The following is a 16959-nucleotide window of genomic DNA, read 5'->3' on the forward strand; positions in this document are numbered from 1 at the left end:
CAGTCTCCGCAACACCAAATTTCTTCAACAATTACTGTTGGATGATTCTTATAGAGTTTTTTGCGCTGATTCCGAATCTGCCCTTAATTTTTCTCCTAGATACAAATTTCGGATCACGAATAATAGATACAAAATTTGTAATTAGTTACTCGAAGATATAGATACACAGGGGACCACCTGTAGCGGTATTTTCGAATACCTCGAAACCATTCTGCACTTCGCAATCATAACTTAAATTGTGTTTCTTTTTTTTCAATTACAGAAAGTGGACAGCGAAAGTCGACAGCGCGAACTGCATCAATTCTTTAAGTTGAAAATAAATGTAGACAATTAAAAAATGTTTTTGGTTAAACTTTTCATTAAAACTCGAAGCAATAAGTATTTACCGAACAAAACGATTATAGATGCGGGATTCGATTCGGGGCCAGAAGATTCCCAGCCGTATATATGTACTTGTTTTGTTAACGACTACCCAACCTCTAAAAAATTATAAAAGAATTAAGAACGGTTGCTTCAATAATATACAAGTACTGAATTCTTATAAAACTGGAGTCTCTAACACTTCAATACAAAACATGCATTTTCTTGGAATTTTTGGATGTTTTCAATTTTTTAAAACATGTTTCCGTAATCCGAAAAATCTGAAAAAATACACATTAATAATCAGGATGAGACACAACTAACGTAATAATATAAATGTGGTCAACTGAAGACTTTGATGTATGTATATACATAAAATCGGCAATTTTATGTTTTCCGATTTGTTTAAAAATCGATTTTGCAACCAAAAATTTTGAAAAAAATCTCAGTAGTGTATGCTATTCGGCAGAATATTCATGAATTTTTTCATAATTTTCTGTTGAACATGACGTGACTAAAAACAAATTTGGTTGGATACTTCTGACCATCTTTTCCGGCTATACCTTAAGAATCAACGAAAACATTATTTAAAAAATACAAAATATATTTCTTTTTACATCGTTAAAACCGATTTTTCAAAAAAAATTAGGCCTAATTTCTCTTCGATATCTCTTTTAGATCAAAAGTTATAGCAAAATGTGCGTCGCGCCGCGTGCTGTGCCCGAGATTCAAATGCGCGCCGTCTCCAGATTCCGACTTTTCGCCTCATGCTTCCGAAACTTCGGCAACGTGAAAATCGAAGGAACGCGTCGGCGTCGATCAGTCGAGCAGGTAGTCACACGGACATGGTAGAGGTACGTTTGTTGTGTAGCGCGCGTGCAATCGAACATGCACCAACACGGGCAAGCGCGGTCGACACCGCTCACGGATACGACGATACGTCAGGGAAGGGGAAACTGCCGTTCAGTTTTCAGCAGTTTTCAGTTATTCTCTCAACTCTCAACAGTTCGCAAGTTCTCGTTCGCTTAGCTCGGTCGTAATATCTGTGGTTGTCAGGAGGACGCCGCCGCATGTCACATTGTACTTTCACTTTCGAGATATTGTCGTTTAAAGTTTTGATCACTAATGCTTTGACAAGGACATTGCTTATAAATTGTATTATTTTTTCGAGCCTTTTGAATTGATTTTCGTGACGTTTTTTCTGGTAAATACTTAATTCTACACTATAAAGTTCAATAAATGCATAAACTGAAATTTTTTAAATTTTGAAATTTTTTGGCCATTTGCCATCACGTATGAGGTGCTACGGGGCGAGTATGTTCACTTCAATGTAGAGTCCAAAATAGTAAATTGTTTGTTTCTTTATCACTTTATCACTCTCTTTTCATTATCATTATTATCATTTATCACTTAATCAAATCCAACACAATTCAGCTTTGGCCCATTCAGATTAGAATTAGTTTAGCAATATTCTAAATCGGCAAAATGATGGCTTAAACCAATTCAGTAAGGCAAGTATTTAATCTTCTTCACTTGCTTCTCATCATCGAATTTTTTTATTTCTGGTAGTACATTCTTTTGTTTGTAGTTCAACTTTAATCGATTTTTATAAATATCATTGCAATATTTGAATCAGTTAGGTATATTAGTTGATGAAAAACGTCAGAAGACCTTTTGTAATTGTAGCACCAGAAATTAGAAAATTCGTTGAGATGAGCAATGAAGATTAAATACTCACCTTTACTCACTGTGTAATTGAAAATCTAATTTACAGAACGGAGGATAAATATAATGTGCTATCCAGGGAAGGAGGAGAAGGAAGCTGCGGCAACCGGGGAAGAGGAAGACCTCTAATTTTTCACGTGGTACGTATATCTAATTATGCCATTCAACGCACATGCATATATTGTACATTACTGATTTTCTTTGTATTTTTTAGGTATCCTACCTATGCCAGAACGTGCTACGGGCTACAAGTTTTGGGAAGCAGAGGCAACAACGTGTAATAATCACAATATACAGGGTGTTCCGTTTAAATACGAACACCTAAATATCTCTTCAGGTTATTGTGATGCAAAAAATATTTGTTACGTAATGTGCATGGTGTCAATGGACCAAATATCTGGCACACCGTGCACATTACGTAACAAATATTTTTTGCATCACAATAACCTGAAGAGATATTTAGGTGTTCGTCCAATAATAAAGCACAGTAATAATGAAAAATTATAATATTTATTATATATATATATATACATATATATATACATATATATATATATTCCTTGTGTCATTGACCATGTGTCATTACCAACTCCCTGCAGCGTATTAAAAAATAAGAAAAAGTAATTTTTCTTTTCCCTTATACGACACTTTGTCTTTTTTTGCATGGGGACATTTTAATCTTAGCTTCCATCTCTTGCAATCGATGCAGAGAATTTTTATTTTGCACAGATTATTTTTTTTTTCTCTCCTTGCACGTGACTGAATATTCATTCAAAAATCAGTATTGTCGGTAAAAAGGAAAACTGCTTCATATTTGTACAATAGAAATTTACTTTATCGACATCTGCCACATTAGTGCGATCTGCCCTTACCGACGGCGCTGCCCTGTATCACCGACGAGATACTATTAAAGACTGCCAGCACCGACGAGATACTATTAAAGACTGCCAGCCCCTGTGTTATTCCGCGGGACCAGTAAGTGGGCGCGAGTGGGCGCGGGGATAACGTGAAAGGTACAGTGATCTGATATACCACATCGCTACAAGTTCTAAATAGTGTTAAAATAGTGCCAAAACATCGTCTGAAATATGGCGGAGAATGTAACATTTAATAATAATCGATATGGTTTCGTAATAATTCGCATTCACACCGATGCATCGCGACGAGAATCTCCTCAGTGGTCTTCTTTACCGACAAAATGCCGTCGTTGGCCTTCTGTTTCTCTGGATGGAGCTAAAATATATCCTAGAGGGCGTAAGAAATACCGAAAAATTCGAGTCCCGCCAACTCCTATAAGGCTGGCAGTCTTTAACAGTATCTCGTCGGTGCTGCCAGCCCCTGTGCCACCGACGAGATACTATTAAAGACTGCCAGCACCGACGAGATACTGTTAAAGACTGCCAGCCTTATGGGAGTTGGCGGGACTCGAATTTTTCGGTATTTCTTACGCCCTCTAGGATATATTTTAGCTCCATCCAGAGAAACAGAAGGCCAACGACGGCATTTTGTCGGTAAAGAAGACCACTGAGGAGATTCTCGTCGCGATGCATCGGTGTGAATGCGAATTATTACGAAACCATATCGATTATTATTAAATGTTACATTCTCCGCCATATTTCAGACGATGTTTTGGCACTATTTTAACACTATTTAGAACTTTTAGCGATGTGGTATATCAGATCACTGTACCTTTCACGTTATCCCCGCGCCCACTCGCGCCCACTTACTGGTCCCGCGGAATAACACAGGGGCTGGCAGTCTTTAATAGTATCTCGTCGGTGCTGCCAGCCTTACGGGAGTTGGCGAGCCTAAAATTTTTCGGTGTTCTCTTACGCCCTCTAGGATATATTCTGACTGGAGTGAGAAACAGGAGGCCACCGACGGCATTTCGTCGGTGCAGAAGACACTGTATGTATCGTGTTAGCAACGCGCCCGCGCGCTACACTCACCAGCGTACCTTTACTATATCCGTGTGCGCTGCTTGTGCGCTTATGCCAGCCACAATCTATTTTTAGCACTTGCCATGTTGCCATGTTGCATTGCTTTACGGCGGAAACGAAACTGAAATTCGGCTGTCGAGCCGTCGAGCGTATGAATGGCAATCTGGAGCTAGCATTCGAGTCCCCGTGCAGCGGGGATTTTTTTTTATTTTTAATTTTCATTACTTTTTTAATTACATTTTTTAACCTTCCAAAAAATTAAAAATATAAAAACTATGTTCAAAATATGTATTCATTTAAAATAGAAACGTTTTGTTACTGTCATAATTGCATTAATAAAAATATATTAATACCTCATTATACCTATAGGTATATGATCGAGAACAGGTTGATGGTATTTATTTGGACTGATTGGAGAATACGAAAATGCAGGAAGTATTTTTTAGTTTATGAAACAATTTGTAGATTTATTAGTTGTCAAACAAATAATAAAATAAATTGTATAATATATATAAATTGATTTTATACTAGCATACACAAGTTTATTTGATCTTCTGTCTTCCTATAATAAAAAAATACAGTCATAACTATAATTATAATAGAATTTCATAAAATATTGAGGTTATTGTAAACTCATCTTTTTTCGCAATGATGCTCTAATTTCATTGCTTATAAAATGTATCATAATTAAACTACAATTATCCTAATAACGTAGAATGTAGTACATATTAAGTTTTAATTACCAGGATTTTCTTCTTCGACGTTAAGCATCCTTTACTGCTTCTCGTAATTTACGTATATGTACATTAGGCTGGACTTTATTTTTCGACCATGAAATTTTTTGGTCCCGTAAACCAGAATTGTAACAAATGTTGAGAAAATGATCTGGAAAAATGTTGGGGCCGATTGGATCATGGGAAAATGTGGCGCAGCAAATTTGAAAATTTTGAATTTTTTAAATCTTGACATAAATAGACGTTATGATATATCGTTGAATTTGTCTTTTTTCTCTTTAAGAATCCATATATAGCATAAACAGTTGTTGATAGAAAAACATCCGTGACCTTGAAAACTTGAAATAATGACTTTGAAAAAATTTTTTTTCTCTGATACTATATCCACCTCCTTATATACTACAACTTTTGTTTGAAGAGATTTTTCATACATACATAACTGACAGAGATATTAAGGGGCGTAATTTGCATTATTCGGAAGCATACAACTGCGCATATGTATAGCTATTTTCATAGCTACATGCTGCCGAATAATGCAAATTACGCCTCGTAAACGAAAAAATAGGACTTTTGAGGCAGATAGCGCCCTAGATCGATGTTTTATCTAGCGTTTTTGACTAGTGAAAAACCCCGTGTTTGTATTATCGAGAAATGAGTAAATGAATATTTTGCAATCCTGGAAGTCTCTCTACTCCCTTATAAATAAATTCATTAATATGCTCCAATCTACAAAAGAAAAACAGTTATAATATCGGATAAAGAAGTTATTATGAATAATAAGTAGTCTGACTGAAACATAGACTGAAGGTGGTCAATGATACCGCTGAACGGGGCGTTAAACTAATGGAGGATCATAATAAAATTTTATATAGAAACAAAGAGGAGAAATAATATATACTATACAAACTGTGATGGAATATCGACAGCAGTATCCTGACGCCACAAAACAGATTTGTCAAAGGATTTTTAAATATTTTTTAATATAGAGAGAAACACCTGATCAATCCCTACATGCGATTAATTGCATTTTTAAGAGGTATTGAAGACAGCTTATTAACTGAGAGTTATTACATTTTTCATTTTCCTCAGAGTCAGTAAGTTCTTTATTTTTCTCGGAGTCATTAAGTTTTCCATTTTTCTTGCAGTTATTCAATTTTTCATTTTCCTCAGTGTCATTAAGTTCTTTATTTTTCTCGGAGTCATTAAGTTTTCCATTTTTCTTGGAGTCATTGAATTATTGCCATACTTTACCATATTGTAATCTTCTAGGTGTATTGTATAACTTCCATAAGGATATTTTAATGATATTATCGATACATATCTAAGTTCATTCGGAGAAAATTCGTTAAAAAGCTAGAAATATTGTCTTTTAAGTTTTTCACATTAAACGTGCATTATTCAAGCTTTAATACATATAAAGAGCAGGCACGTGTTTGGCGAATATACCTAATGTAGTTCTAAAAAAACCAAGTATATTAAAAATCACGTTATAAGTTAAGAAAGAAAACCATTATTACCATTATCTATGTCATAAGAACGCAGAGTATTTGAATCTCGGATAACGCAATAACTCGTCCGCCCGAACTTGTTGGATTCTTTTCGTACCCACCCGACGAATTCGAAGTCGAATCGACGGGCCGCCGGACTTTCTGCGACCCGACCCGACCCGAACCCGAACATCGAGCGGCCCGCACATCCCTAAATTATTTATAATTATAAATATATTATATTAAATGACCTATTATAATAACCTATATTAGGTAATTATGATCACACTTTAAATAAGTAAATATGGCTCAAATTGTGCCGTAGTTAGGCTCATTTTAATTAGAAGAATCTCACAAATACGTTGGTAATTCCATAAAAAAAGATTGAAAAATAAAAAACTTTCCTATGTGCATTGATGTAATCGGTACGCAGCCTTTTGAACTGTGTCGGCTGCCTCGTACCTCAGTCCCTCTTTGTCGTTTACGCGCTGTCGTAAAAAAAGTTCTGGTACATATGTTGATAGTCTAAAAATATGATCAATGCTATTTTTCAATTTCTCTAAAAAACCTGCATTTGTCGAATTTTTGCGTGTTTTTCACTTTGTGTGTAATTAACATTTTGAACCAAAAAATCGGGAAAAAATCTCAAATATCAATTTCAATTAAATGCAATTATATGATTAAATTAATGCAAGTAAATGGGGAAAATTTACTGAAAATTGAATGGCACAACGGCTGTTTAAATAATTCGAAGGACTACCACGTCCGGCTAGGCCCTTCATTCCAAATTGTAATATTCCAATATTCCAATATCATTTTCAATATTTCAAGTACTATTTAAAACTATTAATGAGTTTTAACAACAAAATATTTTAAATAGAAAACTAAATTTTGACAAATAAGATAAGATTATAGCAAGCTTGCTATAAATGTCGAAAACTCGAGTCTGGCCAGAGACATTCAATTTTCAGGAAACACTATTCTATGATGACGAACGGAGAAAAGGGAAGTGAAGCTCGAGGGCTTCGGTCGCCGTGGAATGGAGTGAAACATTGTAACATGATACGGGTCGGGTCGGGTATATCGATGTGAGACTACTAATCAAACAACAAAGCTTAATTATTTATCATTACTTTTTTATAGGATTTTCCTTAACATATTTGGTGAATTTTGTTTCTTTTTATGAAAATGATACCAAAATTATATAATTCCGATGATATTTGCTTATGCAATGAGCGACGCAAGTTTCGGACACAATGAAGGACAGCGTCGGGAAAAAAAGAGACGCGGGAAGTCCTTATTCTTTTAAGATTTCGACTTCGACTTCGTCTGCTAGCTCTTCGTCTCGTCGCACAATGTACTCATAAATGAATCATGTTTCAGGAAGTGCTTCAGTTCAGAATGAAATAAAATAATGTTACACGCACTTTTTAAATAGCGTCATATATGGTGCAAGAAATATTCGTATAGAGTTAAATAGAATTATTTTTTTAGATATCTTCGTACGAAATACTGCCTCTAAATAACATTGTATGGATAGGAGCCGTCGAAAATTAGTTTAATTAGTTAATACTTTTATCTTGTTACTACCTCTACTTTAATAATTGCAGTCAATAATGCTGTCGAGCATTACAAGTATGGGATAAATAAGTAAAAAAATTAATTTTCTGTTTCCTACTAAGGATCTTAATAAGAACGATTGAATTTTGTCATTACACAACATAACAAAATATTTTTTAAGAATAATTATTTTATATATAACGCAATAATGTTCAAATTACTATTTAAATTCCAATATACATTTGTAGAATATTACGTATAGTAATTACTTTCATTTTTCCTTCATCTATAAACTATCGATTATATTGTAAACAATTATTACAATGTTGATAATAAGAAAAATAAGAATGCAATAAGAGAATTATATATAGTATTATAAGGCAATTACAGAATAGGTAATGTCAGCATTCTACTATATCATTCTTCTTCAACTTGACGAATATCTCGTCGATTGTGGAACTTTTAGCGCTGTGGTATATCAGATCACTGTAACTTTCACGTTATCCCCGCGCCCGTTGCGCCCGGTTACCGGGCTCGCTGAATAGCACAGGGGCTGGCAGTCTTTAATAGTATCTCGTCGGTGGCTGTATAACGGCATTCGCCGCATTAATCAGTGCGACCGTGCTGCCATCTTGCGGGGAAGCGGAATCCAGGATAGAGTGGCGTTCCAGCTGGACTGCAGAAAGCTGCATTCCGCGTGGGCTGCATCCAGACGGTTCTAGGTGGAGTCTACCTGTAATCGTTTTCGTCACTTCACGTGGAGTCCGTTGTGCTATCAGGGTAATAACAGATCTGGGCGACGCTGGCTCGAAAAACACATGTTGCTGCAAGTTGCAGCCATTTGCAGCCTGTTGCAGCCTGTAACTCCTTTGTCGGAGTGGATGACGTGGGGACTGGAACTGTCTTACTGAGTGTAATTGAGTGTTACTGAGCAAGAGAAGGTGAGAAGCAAAGAGGATTAGTCAGGATTAGTCCTCTTCAGTCCTCTTTGGTGAGAAGCAGCAACAGCAACATGTATTTTTCGAGCCAGCGTCGCCCAGGTCTGTGCAGGTCTGTATAATAAGACAATCCTCATTTCAACCATTTTCAACCAAGAAGAAATGCGGTGAGAGCAGCACTGTACTCGAGCGATTCACGGGAGGAGTTACGAAAAAAAGCTGATCTTCCAGAACCTGTTTATCAGATTTGTCCTGGTTTGTAAAAATTTGACTAATACCCAGACAACCAGCACTGCACCGGGCAGCAATGTCGCGTTTTGAATCCCTGCTGCCGCGAGGCTGCACGGAAAACGGTGGGGGATTTTGCCTCACCGTAAGAGGGCAACACAGTCGCGCCAATGTTTCGAATGCCGTACGCAGCGCCGTACAGGCACGTACAGGCCTTGTACTAGGGGGCAGGGGGTCTCTCGCCCCGGTAAGGTGATACAGAGCTGGTCGCGCTGATGTGGATCTTCCACATTAAGATGTCGGTAAAGTAAATGTCTATTGTACAAATGTGTAGCAGCAGCAGCAGCAGCAGCAGTCTTTCATTTTACTGACAAAATTAATATTTTTATTTAAATTACATACTACATACTATCAGGTCGTTCGGAAAGTAATTTCGTTTATCGTGTAGGGATGGCAATGCTTCCGTTTGTCATTACTAGACTGCGGATCTTTATGCAAAATAAAAAATGTCAGCGTCGATTACAGGAAATAGAAACTAAATTGAATTGAATGTTATTTCTTCAGCAAAGGAGAAAACGAAATGACTTTCCGAACACGCTAATACATTAACATATTACAATAGGAGAGCTGCATCAAGTCTAAATAAAATCAATCTTATCATTATCATACAAAGAAGCATCTACCAGTTACTTTTAAGGTTCGGTAAGTGTAGAGTGTTGAAACGTCTTCGTGCAAAAAAAATGTGTCGTAGAAGGGAAGGGAAACTTAATTTATAATTATCGGCTCGAGCGCGTTTCCAGCTACCCGAGTGCATCGGGCTGCCCGGGAGTGTCTCGATCTCGTCGGACGGGTTCGGAAAGAATCGGACAAGTTCGGGCGAGCGAGTTTTCGCGATACTCGAGATTCAATTCTGCGTTCGCACAAACTTGTCCGCTTCTGTCTGAGGTCTGAACGCGCTCGACGAAGTCATCTCTTCCCTTAATGATTTTAATAGAGGAGAAATCATATATTGACATCTTCAATTTAAAAAATTTTCCAACAACTGTCAATTTCATCTACTCAAGTTTGCTATAAATGCATAAAGATCCGCAGTCTATCCGTGACATATCAAGCGGCCCGAGAGTGGCTCGACTTCGTCGAGTGATTTGAAAATTACAGTCAAAACGTGTTGGTCGAGGAAGTGTCGACTTCCAGCTCAATAGTAATGACCTGTCATAAATCTCTCTATAGAGAACAGCCCCGGGAACGGCACTGAAAGAAATCGAGCCTACCGGGTTGGGTCTGCCTGGGTCTGCCTAGCCCGACCACAGCCGCGCGCCCGTAGTCTCAATGTGTTGACTTCGATGGCGCACGCTGCGTAGTATGTATGACCGCTGTAATAAGTATTTCAATACAGCCGAAAATGCGTGTGAAACGAGTCCTGCCTCCTCCACTCTGATCCAATCGTCCGCGCATTCGCACCTAGACACAACACCGTAATCCTGCCTGGGAACCTTCTTCTCAGGCTTACACCAAGTACAATGTCACCAGTTCGAATCCATGCGTGTTGGTGTCTTGCCGCCATCCCCTACAATTGCGTAGTATGTAGTGGGCGGTAACGGTATCGTATCCTAACCCACTGCTGTTCCGCTATCGCTCGTACTTACGGGGCAATGTATTGTGGATTACTTGTTGGACATAGACAAATCTAAAATGTTTTTTCACTACGTGAATGAAATATGTAATTTCAGGACAGACGCTGTTGATCCTTACGTCAGAAAATGTCTGTTCCAGGGTTGTTACCTTTCACTTAAAAAGGTATCGTTGGCCAAGACTGGTTGCTAATATTATTCTCGAGGTGTAATTGGGGTTATTTAGTCGTATACAGCGTCCTTTGCCAGCTCCTTGTGACGCCAATTTTTATATCTCCATTTCTTTTGAAGGGCTCATTTTACAGTGGAAACTCCAAGGAATATAAACATATTTTTTTCAAAATTTTCGAAAAAGACGTAAAAAAAGAATTAGCTTAAATTTTTCGACTCCATACAGTTGATGGTCGAGGTTAAAAAAATAATTTTGCAATATCCCAATCCTTTCCTAATAAAACCACCAAAAAAAAAGTGTAGCTCAATCGGATTTCAACGTAAATATGATTTCATTTGTTTCGTTGACAAAAAATTCGATTTTTTGCAAAATCCTGAGGTGGTAGACAAATTCTGAGACCAGATTTGAAATAAGCGTGGAAGAATCTACGGGAAATGTTGTACAGCATGTTGCAAAAAAGTTTTATTGAAATTGTGCAGGTTTAACGAATTTTGTCAAGGTTAAAAAACGTTCGTACCATCATTTCCCTACTTTTCCCATATTCTGCAAAGTTTGAGCTTTAATTTAAAAAAAATTCATCGTTCTAGCTCTTTTCTATCGAAAGTTATTCGATTTTAACGCAGAATTCATCGGGTTGTCGCGCTGTGGCGACCCGGCGGTGACGATCCTGGCAGCGACCCGTGCAGCGACCCTTGCAGCGACCCAATAGCTGCACGGGTCGCTGCAAGGACCACCCGACCACCCCCTGGATCGCGACGGAATGGCCAAAAAAGGTCTGTCACAGCTCTGACCGACCAGTCCTGAACCGCTAGAGGACTCATCAGTAAGGCGGGCCCTGCCCGAGACGCTGCGATATCGGAAGGCGGTTTAAGACTGTATATATAGAGATCGGTGATGGATCAGGTAGCAGCGAGAAAGGTCTTTCTTTGACTATCTGTCCATCTTGTGGCAAATGTAGGAAATTAGCTGCCACAAAAGAGAGCGAGTTATTATTGTCCGCTTCTGTCCGAACGCGCCCGACGAGGTCGACCACGTTCGGGCCACCCGCCCGATGTGTTACGGATAGACAGCGGGTCTTTATGCAAAATAAAAAACGTCAGAGTTATTTACTGTAACTGTTGCCGGTCAAATCTGGAGTCGGTGAAATGCCGGTGAAAACCGTGTGCGCCGTCCGGCGCAATGTTCGTCGGACTGTCATACCATCTCCAAATATTCAAGTCTTTTAGTCTCGAATCTAATGTTGTTAATGCTTCGTACAGAGCTGAACATTTCGTTTTGAAACTTTAATTCACTGTGTGAAATCAGGGACTTAATCCCGGTAAAATATTTATACATACCGGACAATACCGGTAATGGTACTATGCCAAGCGGCTGAAATAACACCGAAACCGTTAATATACTTTTTCGAGCAAAAGCTCCTGATAAACTAAGTTTGGGCTTTTGTTGTGCCATGGCCGAACTGCAATGTGCCACCAGCCGTACCCTTAGGAGTTAATAGCCGTAATAACCATAAAGACATTAAAGACCAAATCGGTCTAACCAGATTCCTTGGGGTTACCGTGCGCTCGCTACCCCCGCCATGTAAAAGATTCTGTAGACTTTTTCAAATACAGTGATATCCAATATTAATACAGTATGATTGTTTAAACATGTTTAAACAATGGTTTTGGAAACAGCGGGACAAACGATTTTTTCGAATCCATATTTATTAAGCTTAAGATTTTTAAAACTAAGAAAATGAAAAAACACTATCCGATTACCCGAAATGTCTTCGAAAACGGTCAACACATAAAACAGATATACATAGTAGGCATTGAAGGATGTAAAGAAAAGAATCTTTGATTTTTTCTGCTCACGATTGATCTAAATCGCAGTTTCTTATAATTGTTTTAATTTTTAATTGTTTTCGAGTATCCATATTTCCATGCGAAATAGAACTACTGTTTCGGATTTTGGTCAAATTTGGATATGTTGCAGTCTTTAGTGAAATATGAGAAAACGTATCTCAAACAATTCCTTGAAGTCTTGAGAATTGTTGGTTTTACGGACGTGTAATATGAGGTGTCACAAGTTTTTCCTTAAATTATAACGGCCAAACTAACTGTTTACCCCGACACGAGCACTTCGTTTAAAATCAGGTATGAAGGGTTGGATCAGTCCGGTAGTGGAGAAAGTGTAAGTCGGTGAATTAAAACCACTGGTTTAAACAGGGAAGCCGGGTTTCTGCGACTTCAAGATCACTTTTAATAATAATTTTAAACACGCGGTACAAATAACTGACAATTGAGATGTCGTTTCGGAGGAACGACTCACGGTTCTCGTTTCGGAGGAACAGAGATCTCTCTCAGTCATCAATCTCGACTGTTGCGGATCGGGGTCCTCGCGTAACACGCGGGCATCCCCACCATACTCTCATACTGGGGAGCTCGTTAGAAATCGTTCAAAACGATGAAAATTAGTTTTTGGTGCTCATATACAGGGTGCTCGACATTATAAAAAGAGACACCTAGCACATATTTTTAAATTTCTTATATTTAAAGGTGGAAAGTGTACACTCCGTTATGAATAAAACCACTAGAAACGGTCCTAATTCCGTCGAGTTTAGGCTTTTCTTAATCGGCAGAACGCCACGAATTGGCTCGTGTGACTTTCGTGAGGGCAGCACGGAAAATAAATAAGTTCAGCATTTGCTCCTTAGCGGTTTCATGCCGAGCTACCTGGCTGGCCGGGGGATTGTCGGGCCGTGTTTATTGCACTACTATTGTGTTCAGGGCTCAGGCCTCAGGGCTCGACCCTCGGGCGTCGGTCGTGTTCATTGCAGGGATGCGAATCCTAACCCGAACCCGGTTCGGGTTTTGTAACCCGAGTAACCCGCCTAACCCGGTTACAGAAGAATTCTGTAACCCGAGTAACCCGCCTAACCCGGTTACAGAAGTCTCCTGTAACGAGGTTAGGCGGGTTAACCGGGTTTGTAACCCGGTTAGGCGGGTTACTCGGGCTAGGAGAACCGAACCGAGTTCGGAAAAAAGCGAAGAACTATATCTCACATCAGTTTTATCGAAATGGAAAAAACCGAAATAGTTAAAACTCCCTAGGGTAAGGTCTAATAACAATAACTTAATATTGCCTGCTACGGCCACCATCCGAAATTTAACGACTGTCCGCTCGACAGTATGCTGTATTGAAACCGAAATAATTAAAACTCGCAAGGGTAAGGTCTAATAACAATAACTTAATATTGCCTGCTACGGCCACCATTCGAAATTTAACGACTGTCCGCTCGACAGTATGCTGTATTGAAACCGAAATAATGCCAAAATGGAAAAAACCGAAATAGTTAACACTCGCAAGGGTAAAGTCTAGTAACAATAACGTAATAAATAGTAAAAGGTAAAACGTCGCTTCGTAAAACCGGTAAAGCCCACCGCGCCTCCACCCTCCACTGGCACTGACAATGTATGTACCGTTGTCCGCAATAAAACGTTAAACCTAAGACCTTCCAGAGTACCCCCCAATCAGAGATGGGCAAAATTTTTATTTGAATAAAAATTCTGGGTAATGAATAAAAGATACAAAATTTTTATTCTTTATTCGAAGGCTCGAATACAAAAGTATCTTTTATTCAAAAATTATTTGAATAATTTTGTATTCGTCGAGAATTTATTCGAAACATTGAATAAAATTTTTATTCTTTATTTTTATTCTATTTTCGAAAATGAATACATCCATGAATACTTTCGGCCAGCTCGAGGCTACAATGAACACGACCGACGCCCGAGGGTCGAGCCCTGAGGCCTGAGCCCAGAACACAATAGTAGTGCAATAAACACGGCCGAGCAATCCCCCGGCCAGCCAGGTAGCTCGGCATGAAACCGCTAAGGAGTGAATGCTGAACTTATTTATTTTCCGTGCTGCCCTCACGAAAGTCACACGAGCCAATTCGTGGCGTTCTGCCGATTACGAAAAACCTAAACTCGATAGAATTAGGACTGTTTCTAGTGGTTTTATTCATTAAAGTATCCTCGAAATTTTTATTCAAATAATTTTCTGCCCATCACCCCAAGTATCTTTGCTTAAAAAATATATACGTGTACGATACCAAAATATATGTACATATGTTTTTAGATTTTTTTAGTTTATGTAATAATCCTAACCCAATCTTAACCTAATATGGTACATACAACATGTGTAGCACATGAATTGCATAGAATAGCGGAGGAAATACAAATGCACTTTCCATTGGTCAATAAAGTAATACATAGCTTCTGTAAAATAAATATTCTTAGAAGCTCCGCGTACATAGGATAGAAATTTATAAAGTAAAGAGCTGCCAAATGTTCCTTTACCACCAGAAGCGATCGTACCACGATGGGAAAGTAAGTAAATATATTTAGTAATAATTAAGTTCATTAAGACAAATTGAATTATTAATTTTGTTGAGGGATCTCTTTTTTCCATAATACATGTACATATATTCGTATATCTCTAAACTCTGAAGTAAACTGTCTAGAAGTATCTATCTTATCTCACTAGTAACCCGGTTAACCCGGGTCTCTAGCTGTGAAACCCGCTCTGTGCGGGTTAACCCCGCTCGGAACCGGGTTAACCGGCACTCTCTGGGCCCTAAGATCCGTTCTCTCCGGGTTAGTGTGGGTTAGAGAAACCTCGCTCGGTTAACCGGGTTTGGGTTAGGGTTAGTCCGCGGTCCCTCCTGCCCATGTTCGATACATGGTGCGGGAGGCGAGTGGGGTTGACCTACCGCCTCACGCAGGTGCTCACCGGACACGGCTGTTTCGGTGAGTATCTGGAAAGGATGGGGCGGGAGCCAGCGGCGCAGTGCCACCACTGCGGTGAGGAGGTGGACACGGCGCAACACACACTCGAGGAGTGCCCGGCATGGGCCGGACCGCGCCGTGTCCTTAGAGCCGCGGTGGAAGGGTGGGACCTCTCGCTCCCGGTCTTGTTCGATCACTTGACCGGGAGCCAGAGGTCGTGGAAAGGGGTCGCCTCCTTCTGCGAGACAGTAATGTCCCAGAAGGAGGAGGCCGAGCGGGCCCGGGAAAGAGACCCGGGTTCCGCGAGGAGGAGGATGGCGCGGGGACGTCCCCCGCGCCGTCGTGTGCAGCCCCCCCCCTTCAGGGAGAAGAGGGAGGGCGACGGGGTCGGGTGATGCGGCGCGGGGGACGTCTCCCCGCGACGCAGCGGGTCCCCCGAGTGGGGGGACGGTGACTGGTGGGAGGGCGCGGGCAGTTTACCCTTCTCCGCGTCAATTAATGCCTCCCCCTCCCGGGGGGGCTGGGGTCCCATTGGCGGTGCGCGGAGTTCGCACCCAGCGCCGTCGTGTGCCCCCGCGTAGGGGGGCGGTGGATGGAGGGGCCGGGGGAGTGAGCTGACCCCGGTCCCCGGGGGGGAGTTAATCTCCCCCCGAGTTGGCCCGGCACCCCGAAACGTTAGTGGAGGGGTGCCGGCCACCCCCCGGACGCTAGTTCCGGGGGAGGGCGCGTGGGGGGTGGGGTGGGGAGGGCCGGGGCGTCCGGAGGCGCCTCCGACGACCCTCTCTTACCGGTGTCGGCGCCTTCCTGCCTTGGCCGGGCGAGGACCCTCGGGTCCACCGCTCGAGCAGGGCAGAAAGGCTCCGGGAGCTGTGGGTGGACCGAACTGGGGCTCGGGAAGCCCAATCCGAAGGCTCCAGGGATGGGGACACCGGGCGGGTCCCTCCGCCCGGGGTCCGGTTAGAGTAGGCATGGGGGGAGCTAACCCCTCCCCTCGGGATGCATGTGAGCTGGGAAGTGTCCTGTTGAATACTCGCGTGATCCAGGCACTTCCCATGTAGCTTAGGGCGAGCGTGTGGTTTTAGTGGGTACTCTGGGGGAGGGGATCGGCGAGCCTTGTTGGCTCGGCGACCCCCTCCTCGAGGGAGCCCCACATAACCCCGGCTCCCCCCAGGGGTGTCGGGGTATGCGTAACGCATTTCCACACGATAAAAAAAAAAAAGGGTTAGTCCGCGGTACGCATCCCTGGTTCATTGTAGCCTCGAGTTGGCCGAAATTATTCATGGATTTATTCATTTTCGAGTGTTACGTCCCGGGTCCGATATGATCCGACGAAACGATGCCCAGACGGGGCGGGGACGTAACCGACCAATTTATTTAAGACGATCTTAGATCCACGTGGCGCGTAACGT

At 40.9% G+C, this 16959-nt stretch overlaps 1 long non-coding RNA gene across 2 annotated transcripts in view; it reads left to right on the plus strand.

Moving 5' to 3' along the window:
* Positions 1-906: 906 nt before the first annotated feature.
* Positions 907-16959, plus strand: part of LOC143218244 (uncharacterized) — a 246154-nt gene continuing 230101 nt past the window's right edge. Inside the window, exons 1-3 of one of the 2 annotated variants that reach the window (XR_013011002.1) lie at positions 907-1871; positions 2135-2225; positions 2300-2422. This is a non-coding gene — a long non-coding RNA (uncharacterized LOC143218244). Of the gene's footprint in view, positions 1872-2134; positions 2226-2299; positions 2709-16959 lie in introns of those variants that run through there. The other variant, XR_013011001.1, reaches the window with a different exon arrangement.

The sequence above is a fragment of the Lasioglossum baleicum genome, chromosome 19 (genome assembly GCF_051020765.1).
Source record: "Lasioglossum baleicum chromosome 19, iyLasBale1, whole genome shotgun sequence".
In the NCBI taxonomy this organism is placed as follows: Eukaryota; Metazoa; Arthropoda; class Insecta; order Hymenoptera; family Halictidae; genus Lasioglossum; species Lasioglossum baleicum.